We start from the raw sequence: 15,092 nt of genomic DNA, 5'->3' as shown, positions 1-15,092 counted from the left end.
TTCTGATTTATAGCAGAAGCTCATATTTCCTAATTTAAGTCCTAGTGCAAGCTGGGATACCAGATCAAGTGCTGTTTTTTCCAGTTCTATATTTACACTTCAAGGATTATGTAGAAGCACATAGCAGAAGCAAAAAAATCGGCTAAATGCCTCAATGTGAGCCTTTTGGGGGAGGTTCAGAGAAGTTTGGGTTACATGTCTTCCAACAGGCTTTCAAAGCAGTATAGATCTAGACATCCATCTCAACTCAAGGAAGGAGGATCCAAATTTTAAATTTCGGAAAATAATATCTTTACCTCGCATATGTGCAGAAGCTTAGAAAATCATTGGGAGGAAGAAGGGTTTCTCTTCTGCTTTGGCAGGAGGTGCAGCTGAAGAATTTCAGCCTCACCCATGCAAAATTAGATATTTATTTTGGATAAATCCCACAAAATGTTTTCTGCCCAGCCAGCACTCCTACCTGCAGGTTTGGCAGCAGCACAGCCAGGCACTGTGCTGCAGGATGGCAGGCAGCCAGCCGCCAACTCCGGGGCCTCTCCAGAGACTGGCAGGGTAGACTGCTCAGTAAAGCCTCAGGGTTACTCCAAGGCAAGGACAGTGACAGCTCTCAGCTGCCCCATCTCTGAGGCTACAAGGGTCACCAGAGCCTCTGCTACCAGGGAAACAGCAAATTTAGGGATGTACCTTGCCATATCCTGCCTGTCAGCTGTTCCCATCCCTGTAAAATGTGTACACACATTGGAAAGGCATTGGAAAGGAGGGAAAATGAGCACCACCTCCTGACTTGTTGGTTGGACCAGGGAAGCACTGAGGGATCCCCCTTTTTTCTGCCTAAAAATGAGCAAGTAGAACCATATCACTTCATTGTATATGTTGCTACACACTGGCTGGCCAAAACCAGAGCATGGAGACGGTATTTCTGAACCAACATGCAACACATGCTGGCTGATTTTAGCCCAAAGCAAGATAGAATACAACAGAAAAGTGACTCCTGCCTGAGGAACAAACCTTTAACAACGCTCTGAGGATCCCATAACTTCAGGACTTCCTTGGCATCAAGCCTCACTGACATCCACCAGAGTCTCCCAATCGCCCCTCTTGATCCCCTTCCCCACACAGATCCTCACTGAGAATACCTGAATTTTCTGTGGTCTGCCATCAAGAGTTACACTTCAGTGCAAGGGCATCACAGTATTGACATGCTGTTAGGGTGCAAAGGCAAACTTCCCAGGGAACACTGAAACTGTTTGCCTGACAAACAGCACCATCTTTATCACATTAGGACATATCTATATTGGTTTTCAAAAAAGAATTACTGTTCCCTAAATGCCCATATGCCTCTACCAAAAAGCTTCCTATATTTTGGCAGGTATAGAATCATCATTTTTACCTGTGTTTAAATTCATACTTGCAAAGGGAAATATACAGGATATTTCACTGAAAAATTTATACATGTCAATGCTGACATAACAGCATGCAAAGATTATAAAAATAAGGTTAAAACGCACATATAATTAAGCATGGTTTGCTAGCAGCTCTTGCACATGCTTAAATAATAACACATGCTTAAAGCCAACATTACTTTGTGTTACTTCAATATCTTTTGTTAGTCATCTTACCACCCTACAAAGTTATCTAACAATAAGTCTGATCTCAAATCTTTCCAAGAAGCAAACACCAAATAATTAAAAACATGGGTTTTTTCTAATGTTTCTCTTTTCAAATACACAAGTATCATCAAAAATTTTTCCTAATTTTGAGAACTTTTTAAGAGAATGAATGTCAAACTTCTAAAAAAAAAAAATCCTGTTTTTCTGAGTACATATATCTTTTCATATACTGTGCTAAACCACGCCCTTTACTGATGGTTCTTCTGTTGTTTCACTGTTTTCTTGAATTATGGTGGGAAAAAGAGAGAGGGAAGGAAAGAAGGAAAAAAAAAAGAAAAAGGCAAGCTGACTCCCACAGGACTCAAAAAATATGAGTTATTTCCCGACCTGCCACTCCACCAGGGTACCTGACTTGGTAAGACCTTACATTCCCCAAAGGTTTCACACCCAGATGAGTATCAGGGAGGAAAAAAAAAACAACAAAAACCGACGGAGATCCTGCCTCTCCTGCTCACTTAGGAGGCATGCAGGGTGCCAAGGAGACAGGACCATCACATAGTGCTGAAGGTTTTCTTAAAGCCACATGCATCCCAAACACCCAGGCTCCCTACTGTATTTACTTCCAGACGAATCTTCCTGTAAATAGATTCTTGCTTCATAGATTGCGGCCTATTCATATAGATCTCCAACTCATCTAAATAATTTAATCAAACTATCTTTCCATTCTGCCACATTTAAATCCCAGTTTGATCTGTCAAGTGCCAAATTCTCCATGGGAGAGCATTCCTCCTCCTTATTTCTCTTCCTTGCAGTTCCTTTTCATGTTTCATGCTGGCTCTCTGCACAGCTTCCTTCATAGGTACACAATTCAACACCTTGCTAAGAAATACCTTTTCCTAACAATAATCCTCTTTGCAAATAGAATTAACAAGGCAAGTGTAAACATGAGAGCAATGAACTAGTTGTCATATTTACCCAACTGCTTCCATCTCCTTATAATGAAATTCTATATTAAATACATAGGATGGCTTAATGTCAAGCTCCTCATTTGCTGAATTCTGCAGCTGGCCTCTAAGAACCCTGCAGCATCTCCCTTCAACTCATCTGAGAAATTATATTTACAAGGTTTCCAATAAAGTCTTAACTAATTTGTGCCAATATCAGTCACACTAATGACTGCCATTTAATAACTGTTTGGAGGGCTTCCTACCCAGAGAACACTGCAAAGAAAATACAAGTTTCTACGACAGATGACAACAACAAAATATATGAAGCTTGTGGTAGTTTCTTCTGTTAAAACAAGTTAATTCATAAAGGTAAGGAACATTTAATGCCTGTCAATTTCCTTCTCTTTGGAATCTGTCCTTCACACACAGTAATTACATCGGGAAACCTCTCTCTGTAACTAGCTAATAGACATAAGGAAAAAATCAGCTGTGACTAAGAGTCCTGCATGAAACATATTTTAACACCAACATTAAACCCAAATGCTATTTCTAAACACATCATCTACACTTGAAATCTGCAGAAGTACTTTAGAAATGTTCCTTTTGGTGCTTTTGAAAATTAAACTGCACTTGCACTAAAGGCAAACAAAAACGAACCTCCAACACAACAACTAAACACACTGCAGAATTGCTTAAAAGCATGTAATAGTGAAGCATGACTAGTGCTTCCAGGAGGGTTTTCCCAAAGGCAGACAGAGCTGATACTTTGTCTGACAGGGTATATTATCTCGGGTGCAATGTAATCCAGCAAGGAAGACAAAGGAAAAAAAAAGATTCCCCTTTTCTCCAGAAAATAAGAACAGCCAAACAGTAATAAATCACTCAGTTATAACTCTATTTTGGCATAGCTACAGCAGAACACCACTGAGATTTTAGTGCAGGTTTTTAAATTGTGAAGTCCGACAGATTAAACTGTCAAATACAAGTCTGAGAAGAGTTTCCTTAAAGTACTTTACAGCCATAGCACTATTCATAAGGTAAAACAAACCAGAATTACAGACACTGGCTATCTGGGACTGAGATCAGAAGAAAAATTTGCATATTTTATTTTCTAGGAATCCTCCCTCTATCACATATTACTTTTAATGCACCACTACGCAAGTTAGTAGTTTACATTCATGAATTCCTAGACTTCATTCAGCTGAGATCAGTGTTCAGTAACAAATGCAGCAAAGACTACTGATAAAGGCACATATTTGCATCTAGTTATTCACCCTAATTGGTATGCAGATAACTTTAAAAATGCACTAATCAGTGTTACATTCAGATGGAGGGTTTGTTCAGCAGTAAAAATCACAATCTAAATACTTATCCAAACAAATACCACATTTTCAGGGGAGACTGAAGCTCAGCACATTTCAGTTAAAGAAAGAAAATGGTTTTAACATTGGAAGCCAGAACTTAGAGGCTGTCCTCAGATCTCCAGCTAAATCGAGTTTTATCTTTTTAAGGCATAAAGAAACCCACTACACAAGGTTAACTCACTGTCCTGCGAGTGTTGTCTTTGTCAGGGCAGACTCCTACATTCATTTCCAGTCGCCTTAGTGCAGGGTCTGCTCTTACACCCTGGGCAATAGACTTCAGCAACCAAGACCTCCCAGATGAGGCACAGATAAACCAGTGTTCCTTAGCAATCCCAGGGCACTCTCTGCAATGCTTCCCTCAAGTTCTTCTGCCAGAGCTCTACAGCCTCCCACCTGTAACACCCCTTGCAGGTGAATGGAAAGTGGTAAAAGAGACAATAATCTCAGCAGGGATTCCGGGGAAGCCAAGCAGAAAGAAGGAATTCTTTTCACAGCCAGAAGCAGACCTACAGACAAGCAGCACTCCCGGCTAAAGCCCAGAGAGGCTGCAACAAGGTCCCAGGAGGCTGCACACAAACCAGACAGGCATCTGGAACCAAAAGACACCAAATGTTTTGAAGGGAAAGCTTGCACCCAACTCTGGTAACACGCAGCTGAGAAACAGCCAGAGGTTCAGAGAGTATCTGTAGTGGAGGTTTTGAATGAGGGCATACTGTTCTTATTTTTCCTTCAACACCTGCTTACATGGAGACAAAAAAAAAAAAAAAAAAAAAAAAAAAAGAGTGCACGAGACAACAGATTACAAAGAAAGCAGGCTGAAGGGTACACAGAGTATTTTTCAAACCAACTATAGACTTCATACAAGTTCAACTACTGCAACTACCATGCCAGATAACTCAGCTATTCTGCCGGACAACAAATGAGACAAATCCCATGCACAACTAGCTCAACTAGACTTGTTTTCAAATTTGCTTTAACTTCATTTAATTCCGGTCTTCCAGTCCCAGCATATCTTGGAGAACTGGTCTTAGTTCACACATCTGGGTCTACTACACAGCCCCCCAAGACCTCCTTTTTGAGAAGAATTATGAGAAGATTTATGAATTACTTTTTTATTTGGGGGAGAAAATTACTGCAATTAATTTTTTAATCTGAAAGTTAATAAGATCAAGCATCTTACACATGCAAACATAGTCTCCTTTTGTACAGCTTGGACTTCAAGGAAAAAGATTTTCTACACAATTACATGCAGTTGTTAGACAACACATTATTTTGGAGGGGGAAAAAAAGCTAACATGCAAAACATTTCAGAAAGTGTCCACTAAGCACATTGCAACCATGTAGCAATACAAACTGTAAAGCAGGCATTTTTATAACAATTTTATAAAGTCAGATTTCAAAAATAAGAAACACTAACACATAAAATCTATATTCAGTTAACTCAGACATACAGAAAAGCTTTTCCTGAGTCACCAAGCCTCCTCTCCTACTGCCACAGCCAAGCACACAATACAGACTTCCTCAACATATCCTCAAGAGCCAGTTAAGGGACTTGCTCCCGTTTATCCCATTTTAAGGTTGTTCTAGAACCTGAGCCCATTTAGGGAAGAAAATGTGTAAATTCCAGCTTAAATTTATTCATGCCGGTTCATATCCATTTGTTCTCATGCCAACATTGTTCTTTAGCTTAAACAGCTCCTCTCTCCCTTTCTCATGTTTATATCTCTGCTGTACTTGCAGACTGCAATCATATTCAATCTCAGCCTTATTTGCTAGGCTAAACAAGCCAGGCTTTTCTTGTCTTCTCTGTAATAATTGACACTGCTGTTCTCCAGGCTCAATCTGCACTGACCCACCCAGGGCACAGGTGAGAGAACCCTTGCCTGGCACTCCCCAGGAGCTCGCACCCATTCCACCACCTCTCCTTCCTGTGTCCTGGCCTAACACACTCCACCATCACCTTTACTTTCTCCATAGCAGCAAGGCAGCAGCAACTTGGTCAGTGATCAGCCAATGCACCCAGCACATCCCTGGCTCTACTGTTCCCAGTAATGGAACTCCTTCCTCACAGCAGGGTACAAAGGCAAGGCTTTGTGTCCCACTAGAAAGGGATGTACAGTATAGTTTGTTTTCAGGGTGGATGATTTGTTCCAGTATGACTGCACATCCTGTGTCAAAGCTTGCTATCTGACGGAGATGTAATCAGTCGATTGCTCACCATTACCTATCAACTACCAGGATTCACTTTAGTTTTTCACAACCTCTGCTAAATAATCCTCACAGCAGGCAATCTCAAGTACTCAAATCCCCCCTTAACTAGCTCCTGAAGTCACCACTCTCTTCAGCTCAAACCCTGCAGCAGCCCTTTCTAGGCTCCTCAGGCATTTCCTAAGGAAGTCACCATCCCTTCTGACTAATGGCACAGCAGAGTCCACTCAATACCACACCAAAAATGACCAGTTTTGTCACTGGTTTCCAACTTAGCTGCAGAACTGAAAAACAAGAAGAATGATCCAGGTTTCCAAGTCACGCATTCCCTCTCCTAGCAAATTATTCCCACAGTTCTAATCTACTATTTAGATTACTCTTGCTGGGAAAGGCCCATTCACTTGCACTGCTTCAGAGCCAAGAATCCTCCTCCTTGTTACAACAGTTATGTTTACTTCATAACACAGGATAAAATTACTCTTTATCCCAAAGCGTTTTCTCCAGACCTTGATTTCCCTTAGATGACAAAAAAAACCACCCCAAAAATACAAGCCAAAAAGTATTCCATCACACACTTATTGCTATAAAGGAAGAACAAAAATATCCACACTCCACATGACTGTTCCAGGCAAGGAAATTAATCAGCCAAGATTTTGTCCCAAGGTCACCATAAGAGGATGTCTCTTCCTTTAAATGCTAGGACATCTGCACTCTTATTTTAACTAAATGCAATTATGCCGGCAGAAAATAGTTTTAAATCCAAGACAGACAACTCGTTCAGGCGTTCAGAAAATACTAGAGCACGAGACGGCAGGATGACGACACGTAGGATCTAGAATAAACTGGAGGAGCACACCGTCGAGCTAGAGGACACAGCAAAGCTGCAGCAGCTCAGCAGCGGCCGTACCTCAGCTTCTGGGACAACACAGCAGATCTTCCGTGAAGCACTGAAACTTGCAGCAGATACTGTTACCCTGAACAGCTGACTGCAGATACCATTTACCATGTACAGCTACCAACAGCATCCACAACACACAAAGCCTACAAGCGCATCCCCACTACAAAGTTGGGGTTTTTCTTGGTTTTAGTTATTTTGTGTTTAAAGCCCAGAAGTACGCTTACCCTCCCTAGCAAGCAGGAGCCCAGACAAGAGCTATAAAACATTGCAAACAAGCAGGCAAAGCAATGAAGGACAAATACAAACCGTTACACTTTCCATTTTATCTGTCTCTCTAGCCGCAACGAAAAGTAGCTCCGTTGCTGCCTTGGGACCCAAGCAAATTCCTGACAACTTCCAAGACGCGTTCGTGGGGTTCACGTTTTGTTCCGAGGACTGTATTTTTTGAACACTCCCATTTGCAGCCCCGCGTGCAACCCTCGAGTACGATTTAATCACAGAGCTCAACTCGCTCACTCTAGTAATTTAAAAAAAAAAAAAAAAAAAAAAAAAGGTACTTCTACGGGTACTTTTGCCACTTTTCAGCCTTTTTTACCGCACCACCCCCAGCAGAACAAGACCGGCCGCCGCTGCTATTTGCCGCCCGCAGGAACAGAGCCCACGCTCGCCGCAGGCTCGGCCAGCGCTCTGCAGTAGCAGCGGCAGCGCTCCTGCACACCGGGGAAAGGCAGCGGACCGCAGCCCGGCCCCGGCCCCCCACCCCCGAGACTTGGATGCCCCGGAATCGCCCCAGGCAAGGGCGGCGGGACCCTCCCCCGGCCTCCTGCCCGGTCGCACGGGCAGCGGCCCGGGCGGAGCGGCGGCACCGCGGGCGGCCGCGCACCGGGGCTCTGCCGCGGGACGTGCTGCCCTGCCCTGCCCGCCCCGCCGCGGAGCGCACCTGCCTACCTGCCTGCCTGCCTGCCTACCTACCTACCTACCTGTCTGTCTGTCTGTCTGTCTGTCTGTCTGTCTGTCTGCCTGCCTGCCTGCCCGCCGCTCCGCCGCCCGCCCCGGAGGCGCCCGAAGCCGCTGCGGGATGCGGCCAGCCTTCCGGAAACGCTTCCCAGCCCGCTGCGCTTACCCAGGAAACGATTCCGGCCGCCGGCCGCCACCGCCCCTCCTCTCCCTCCGCCCCGGCCGCCGCCCAGAGCCGCGGCCCGCAGGGTGCCGGCCGGGCGGGGCGAGGCGGGCGAGGGGCGATGGCTGCGCCGCCATGGCGGCTGCGTGCCCCCGCCGCCCCCGCCCGCCTCAGGCCCGCGGCCTCTCGGCGGTGCCGCACTCGGGACTTTAGGTCAACAGCTCACATCAGAGCAGAGGTACCTCTGTGAAGGGGTAGGGGTTGTGTGTCTACCCCCTGAGAAAAAAAATTATTTTTTTTTCTCCTTAGGGAAAAAAGAATGGTCTTGGCTCGTGCTTGGCAAGTGTAGTAATGCCCATATCAAGATGAGGCAGTGATAATTGGTAACGCTCCCAAAATGCCCCCTGCTTTATCCCAGTGCTCCTCTGGCAATAGTGAGAGGCAGAGAGGTAGACAGCCAAGTAGGCTGGGAAGCCCTAGAAGAAGATTTTACCGCTCTCTACAGTTACCTGTGAGGATGTTGTAGACAGCTCAGGGTTGGTCACCTCTCCAAGGTAAAAAGCAATAGGACCAGAAGAAACAGCCTCGAGTTGCACCATGGGAGGTTTATCTTGGATATTAAGGAAAATTTCTTCACTGAACAGGTTGTTAAGCATTGGAATAGGGTGCCCAGGGCAATGGTGGAATCACCATCTCTGGAGGTACTTAAAAGGATGAGTTGATGTAGTACTTGGGGATGTGATTTAGTGGCAATTGGGTTAATGGTTGGACTTCCTGATCTTAGATATCTTTTCCAACCCTAACAATTGTATGTTCCTATGATTCTAAGAATGGGTTATTTTCCAAACTGGATATGGACTCCAAGTAGCAACATGGCTGATGAACATTAGCAAACCCCTCTGGTCATGGACTAAAAGCATGTGCTTGGCATAGCGCTCCAGGCAGCTGTGTTCTGGTGGGTGTCAAAACTCAGGTAATCAGTGTGAATGGAAAGGAATGGGGTGTTCTCATGTGTGGCAAACGAACAAGTAAAGGACCAGGCCTGGCAACTTCACTGCTCTAACCTGTATGCACTACTATAGGGTTACTGTAGAGTTGAGATTAAATCCCTAGACACATCTTGAGATGGATGAGTAGAGAATCACAGCAATGTCCTGAACAGTTGGAAATGAGGCTTAATAGAACACATCCATAGGAAGATACTTCTGTTTAGCATCTTCCAAATATGTGGAATATTGTCTGTTCTGTCAAGATAGGCTTTTGAGATTACAGGGGAAGTAACTGGTCATTGCTAAAGCAAAAAATTCAACATAGGATGGTAGTTCAGTGGAAAGCATGTAACAGACCTTTTACTTCTACACCTTATAACAATTTTAGGAAATCCCTGGAACAGCAGATATGCAACAATCAGCAGTAAAATAGTGTCGTATTGTAGTGACCTAAGATGTATAAGGAGGTCAAAGAAGTCTATTACAATAATGAAATTGCATCTCATACATTTTCCTACATGTTCTTGTAAATGTAAACACATTTAGTAGTCCTATTGAGGTGCCCAAGTCTACTTTAAAATTTATCACACCTTTTTTAACAGCAAATCTATTTATCTGCAAGAGATGATTTTTCCTATGCATTCTAGAACCTTCTTCTGTATTTTGTTCCCTGCCTTTACAACCATGTTCCCGGTAATAGCAGAACACTCATGAACTGAGAACAATTTAAAGGATTGTTAAGATTAATAGCAATATTACGTCTTTAATTAGAAATGTTTATGGTTTTAGAAGATCATATTGACATCCACCAACCTAAAGAAAAGAAAAAAATATTTATAAGTACTACAGTGATGAACAAGAAGAAACAATTAGGGAAAGTAAGTCAGAGCAAAGCACCTAAGAATTACACTTTAATATTTAATAACTTACTCTTAAATGTATTGTTCTTTTTTGTAGTGGTACCCACCTTTTCAATTTGTCTTAAAATTGGACATGATTTAATCTCCTAACACTTTTATAAGCTAAAACTCCCATTTTAATTGATATTTTTAGATCCAAGACTATGATGATGGTCAAAAAAAGCCTCCAAATGGTTATAATGATCTGTAATAAAAAACATGTCATTCTGATCAGTTTCAGAAGGACCAATGACCTCCTGAGAGGTCACCAAATTTCAGCATTTGCAAATCAGGTTGCTTCCCTCTTCACATCATCCAGCAGGAGGGAAGGCTTTCATTCTTGGACAGCATACTGGAGAAGAACTCTCCCTGGAATATGCACTATATCTACTGAAGAGATGCAAGACAACTAGCAGGTTAGCAAGATTGTTGGTGAATAGCCTATTAATAAATTTCCCTGAGAGAAAAGCTCAAGCAAGATACTCAGAAATTAATATTCCTTTAATAAAAATAACTGTAGTAACACTGCATTGTGCTTTTCGCTAAGTGGTAAGAGTTACGATTAATATTTAGTTCCATAGTCTATATAATGCACTTTGGATTGCGGTGTAGAAAGCAGTGCCATAAAAATGAAGTGTTGGGGAAACAAAGGAATTTCATACACATCCCAAATGGACAGCCACTCAATACACTCACTTCTTGGAAACATTTCTACGTGAATGCACAGCTTGCCTAGGCTCAGCAGGTCTCATCAAATATTTCACAGAAACATAGAATATCATGATTGGGAAGGGACCCACAAGGATAATCAAAGTCCAACTCTTTTACTTAAGACACAAGCATCTTGTGGAATAGTGTTTATAAACAACAGTGGGGGGAAAAAAGAGGCCTTTCTATATTATCAACTCACACCAAAAGAATTTCATTATCATCTTGCTGTTCCTGTGTGTGAACTATTGACTGCAATTTTATTTTGGTCAAAGTGTCTCCGACTTTGCAACAAGGAATGACAGTCCATAGGAGTCTCCATTGGCAAGTAAGTCTCTGCAACTGACCTCCCCCAGTGCCACACGGGTTTGCAGGCACTGCATCAGTACTGACTGTGCTCCAAGTGTGCTCTCAGGAAAAGTTCGTCGTTTCTCCCCTGCTTTCTTCTATATACCAGCTTTTTACTTACGGGTCAGTCCGTCTAGAGGGATAGAGTACGCAATGATCCCATCTCGAGAAACTCGTCTCTCTGACTGCGGCGGAAAGCAGGAAAGTGGTGACTATGAAATAAGCAAGGCTACCATCTAGTGGTGCCACTGCGCTTCCACAGCACGGAGAAACACACCATATTTTGCTGAATATATTGGTCCCAAACACAGAAACTTAATTAAGAAAATTCAGTTATGGCAGAATGGTAATTTTCTTCGCAACATTTTCTCTAACATTTTCACACAGCTACATTAAATCTCCATTTTAAATACAAAATCAAATCATTTTCGAGAAAAAACATAAACCACCACACACAGTGCGCAAGCAGCTGGGAGATTTAAGAATTAGACTCGTGGCATGTAATTTTTCATTACAGGCTTGAACATGCTTAGAGGGTTCAGTCCCCCAGACATATTGCTTCTCAGGACCTGTGTGAAAGCATGTATTGCTCCCATTCTTTCAAATTCCTGTCTCCCTAGTGCTCCCTGGGCTAGCATATAATGGAAGATTAATTCTGCCATGGACAAACTTCCTGTGTTATTTATAGAGAAGCAAAGGCCACAAGACATCAGTCTCAGATAAGATTATTCCAGTAGTTAAATCAAACCAGGAACTAAATCAGGGCCTCCTGCTATACTCATGGAGCCCTCTCCCATTTGCTGTGTTAGCTGTCTCAGGCACGTTGCCACTACGTTAACGAAGGCTGTATGGGAACAAGGGCAAGTGGAGCAATTTGTAGGCCAGCAGCTCTCTGATATCTTGGCGTGCCAAGCAAGGCAGAATGATAATTTTGAAGTTTCTGTCTAGCTCTTCAGGAATGCAAAGCCTTGAATCCAGGAATGGTTGTAAGGTAATTATAAATGATCTCTTATACATCTGTCTAGATGTAATTCTCTGATCTCTCCTCTCTCTGCCTGTTACACAGCAGTATATTGAGATTTCCTACAGGAAGGGTGAAGGGAAGGTGGCCCGACCTGACTAGCCCCCACGCATATAAACTCTGTGGTTATGTGCTGAATTTACCCAGCCCACCCACTCATCCAAACAGGGGCAGCTCCATTTTTTTTATTATTACAGGCAAGTTCTGAGGGGTGTGAGCAGGGTGATTGTGTTTGCTCACAAACAATCACCATATTAGAAACAGGAGAACATACCAACTGACCGCTGTAGGAAAACAGTCCATTTGGGACTTCCTTCTGGCTGGAAAGGCCAGATGGGGGAAAGCTGCTGTTTGTGACAAAAAAGCTGCTATTAATGCAGAGTTTCTAAATGCTACAGTAGCTGCTTAGGCACTGCTAGAAGCCAGTAGCTGCTTTCAGAGCTGACTTTTCTGCAAACTCCGCTTACTCTTTTATGTGGCTCTGGTGGACAAAAATACTCAAAAGCTGCCACAGAGCAAGGCCTGTAATTATAGGTAGTCAAATAAAAGAATAGCTCACACTTTCGAAGCTGACATCTACCTAGATTTTCTTGCCTTGGCTGCTTAAAATGGGAACTACAGCCCTGATGGGCACTGAAACATATGATCACCAATATTTACCTACAACTGAGAAATAGGAATACAACAGAGATTTTGCAATGTAGGTTGCATTTGAGACTACAAATATTTTGAGTTGTTCAAACAGCACAAAATAAAGCACACCTTGGAAGTTTTAGGAAAACACCTATCCATCGCCAGCAGCTGCTGTGCTTCAACCCCGCTGCTCTGGCATCTTGGAGCTTTCCCTGGAAGAGCTTCATTGCAGGTTCTGCCCAACAGGCAGCCAAGGATGGTTTATCAGCACAGCTCCCTGTGAGGCAGTCAGGAAAGCCATGTTTCAGGCCAGAATGGCTAACCCACTCATGCTCTGTATGGGGCTTTGAGAAACCTGCCTGGTATAGTTGAAGGTGTCGCTACCTGTGGCAGGGGGTTTGAGACCTCTCTCAAAGAGTTTTGAATAGTCTTGGGAACCTGGAGAGGTCACATTTGACTGGAAGCTGGAAAATGTTGTTCCAGTTTTCAAGAAGGGCAAGAAGGATGACCCTAGGAACTACAGACCTGTCATTCTTTCTTTGGTGCCTCGTGAAATTATGGAGAAAATTATTCTGGGAGTTATTAAAAAACATTTGAAGAACAACACAGTCATTGGTCACAGCCAGCATGGCTTCATGAGGGGAAGGTCCTGTTTCACTAACTTAATTTGCTTTTATGACAAGTTAACTCACCTAGGTAATCAAGGGAAGCCAGCTGATGTAATCCCTTTGGATTTCAGTAAAGCTTTCCATATTGTCTCTTGAAGTATCCTTCTGGACAAAATGTTCACCACACAGCTGGATAAACACATCACGGGATGGGTCAGCAACTGGCTCATGGGTCAGGCACAAAGGGTTATTGTGAGTGGGATGGCATTAGGCTGGTGAGCTGTCAATAGTGGGGTTCCACAGGGCTCTAATTTAGGGCCAGTGCTCTTCAACATCCTTATAAATGACTTGGACGCAGGACCTGAAAGTATAATAGGTAAGTTTACCAACAGTACTAAATTGTGAGGAGCTGTTGACTCCCTGGAAGGCAGAGCGGTACTGCAGAGAGACCTTGACAATTTAGAGGGCTGGGCAATCACCAACTGAATGAAGTTTCACAATGGGAAGTGATGGATTCTGCACCTGGCTTATACATACAAACTGGGGAACAAGATGCTGGTAAGTAGCACCTTGGAAAGAGACCTCTGTGTCCTGGTCAGTGCAAAGTTGAACATGAGTCAGCAGTGCCCAGGCAGCCATGGGGGCCAACCATGTCCTGGGGGGGCATCAGGCACAGCATCGCCAGCTGGGCAAAGATTGTTCCACCCTGCTCTGCACTGGTGCAGCCTCACCTTAAATATTCTGTGCAGTTTTGGTCATCACAATACAGGAAGGATCTAAAGCTGTTAGAAAGTGTCCAAAGGAGGGCTATGAAGGTTGGTAAAGGGTCTTGACAGGAAGTCATACAAGAGCAGCTTGATCTGTTCAGCTTGATCTGTTCAGCCTGGAGAAGAGGACACTGAAGGGAGACTTCATTGCAGTTACAACTCCCTTGTGAGGGGAAGGGGGGGAGCGGACACTGATCTTTTCACTGTGGTGGCCAGTGACAGAACTTGAGGAAACAGCATGAAGCTGTGTCAGGGGAGGTTTAAGCTGGATATTAGGAAAAGGGTGGTTGGGCACTGGAACAGGCTCCCCAGAGAAGTGGTCACAGCAGCAAGCCTGACAGAGTTCAAGAAGCATTTGGAAAATGTTTTCAAACACATGGTGTGATTGTTGGGGTTGTCCTCTGCAGGGCCAGGAGCTGGACTTTGATAATCCTTGTGGGTTTCTTCCAACTCAGTACATTCTATGATTCTATCATCCTTACTAGATGATCTTTAAGGTCTCTTCCAACCCAAACCATTCTAGAATTCTACGATTCTATGTTATGCATATATACATCCACTAATACACATTAAGAGGTACAGAAAGCTAAGATAAAGTTGGAAATGCTAGGTTTGCTAACAGCAGAAGGCCAGTGCTTTGTCTCTGAAACAAGAGAGACAAAAGTCCAGTGTCTAATGTCCTAAATACAGCTAGAAAAGCCCAGGCTGCAAATGCACTCAATGGGAATTTTGCCCTACGTGTATAAACGTACACGGGAAAGAGCAGCATGTTTTGCGTTTATATTTGCAACTGTAGAATGTGATAGAGTCCCATTGTTTTTCTGATCCATAGTGTAGTTTCCCTCACAACCTAAATATTTTTCTCCACTGAGACAGGGATTTGTTTCAGCATGCGCATTCACAAGCTAAACTCCTCCACTAAAACAGGATGGCTCAAGGTCCAAATGATAGTGTTTTTCATACCAGCATGTG

The 15,092-nt window shown here is 43.4% G+C and overlaps 1 protein-coding gene across 10 annotated transcripts in view; it reads right to left on the bottom strand.

Annotated features, from left to right (window-relative positions):
• The window catches only part of APBB2 (amyloid beta precursor protein binding family B member 2), a 166,993-nt gene extending 158,796 nt beyond the window's left edge, over positions 1 to 8,197 (bottom strand). For 5 of the 10 annotated variants that reach the window (XM_069014216.1, XM_069014217.1, XM_069014214.1 and 2 more), the window contains exon 1: positions 7,334 to 7,539. The gene's annotated coding sequence lies outside the window, so the exon portion shown is untranslated. Of the gene's footprint in view, positions 1 to 7,333; positions 7,541 to 8,007; positions 8,027 to 8,150 lie in introns of those variants that run through there. The other 5 variants (XM_069014215.1, XM_069014221.1, XM_069014220.1 and 2 more) reach the window with 4 other exon arrangements.
• Between the last annotated feature and the right edge of the window lie 6,895 nt (positions 8,198 to 15,092).

Source organism: Aphelocoma coerulescens, chromosome 4, assembly GCF_041296385.1.
Source record: "Aphelocoma coerulescens isolate FSJ_1873_10779 chromosome 4, UR_Acoe_1.0, whole genome shotgun sequence".
Lineage (NCBI taxonomy): Eukaryota > Metazoa > Chordata > Aves > Passeriformes > Corvidae > Aphelocoma > Aphelocoma coerulescens.
Note: the sequence above shows the minus strand (reverse complement) of the source record. Positions and strands in the feature narration are given on the sequence as shown.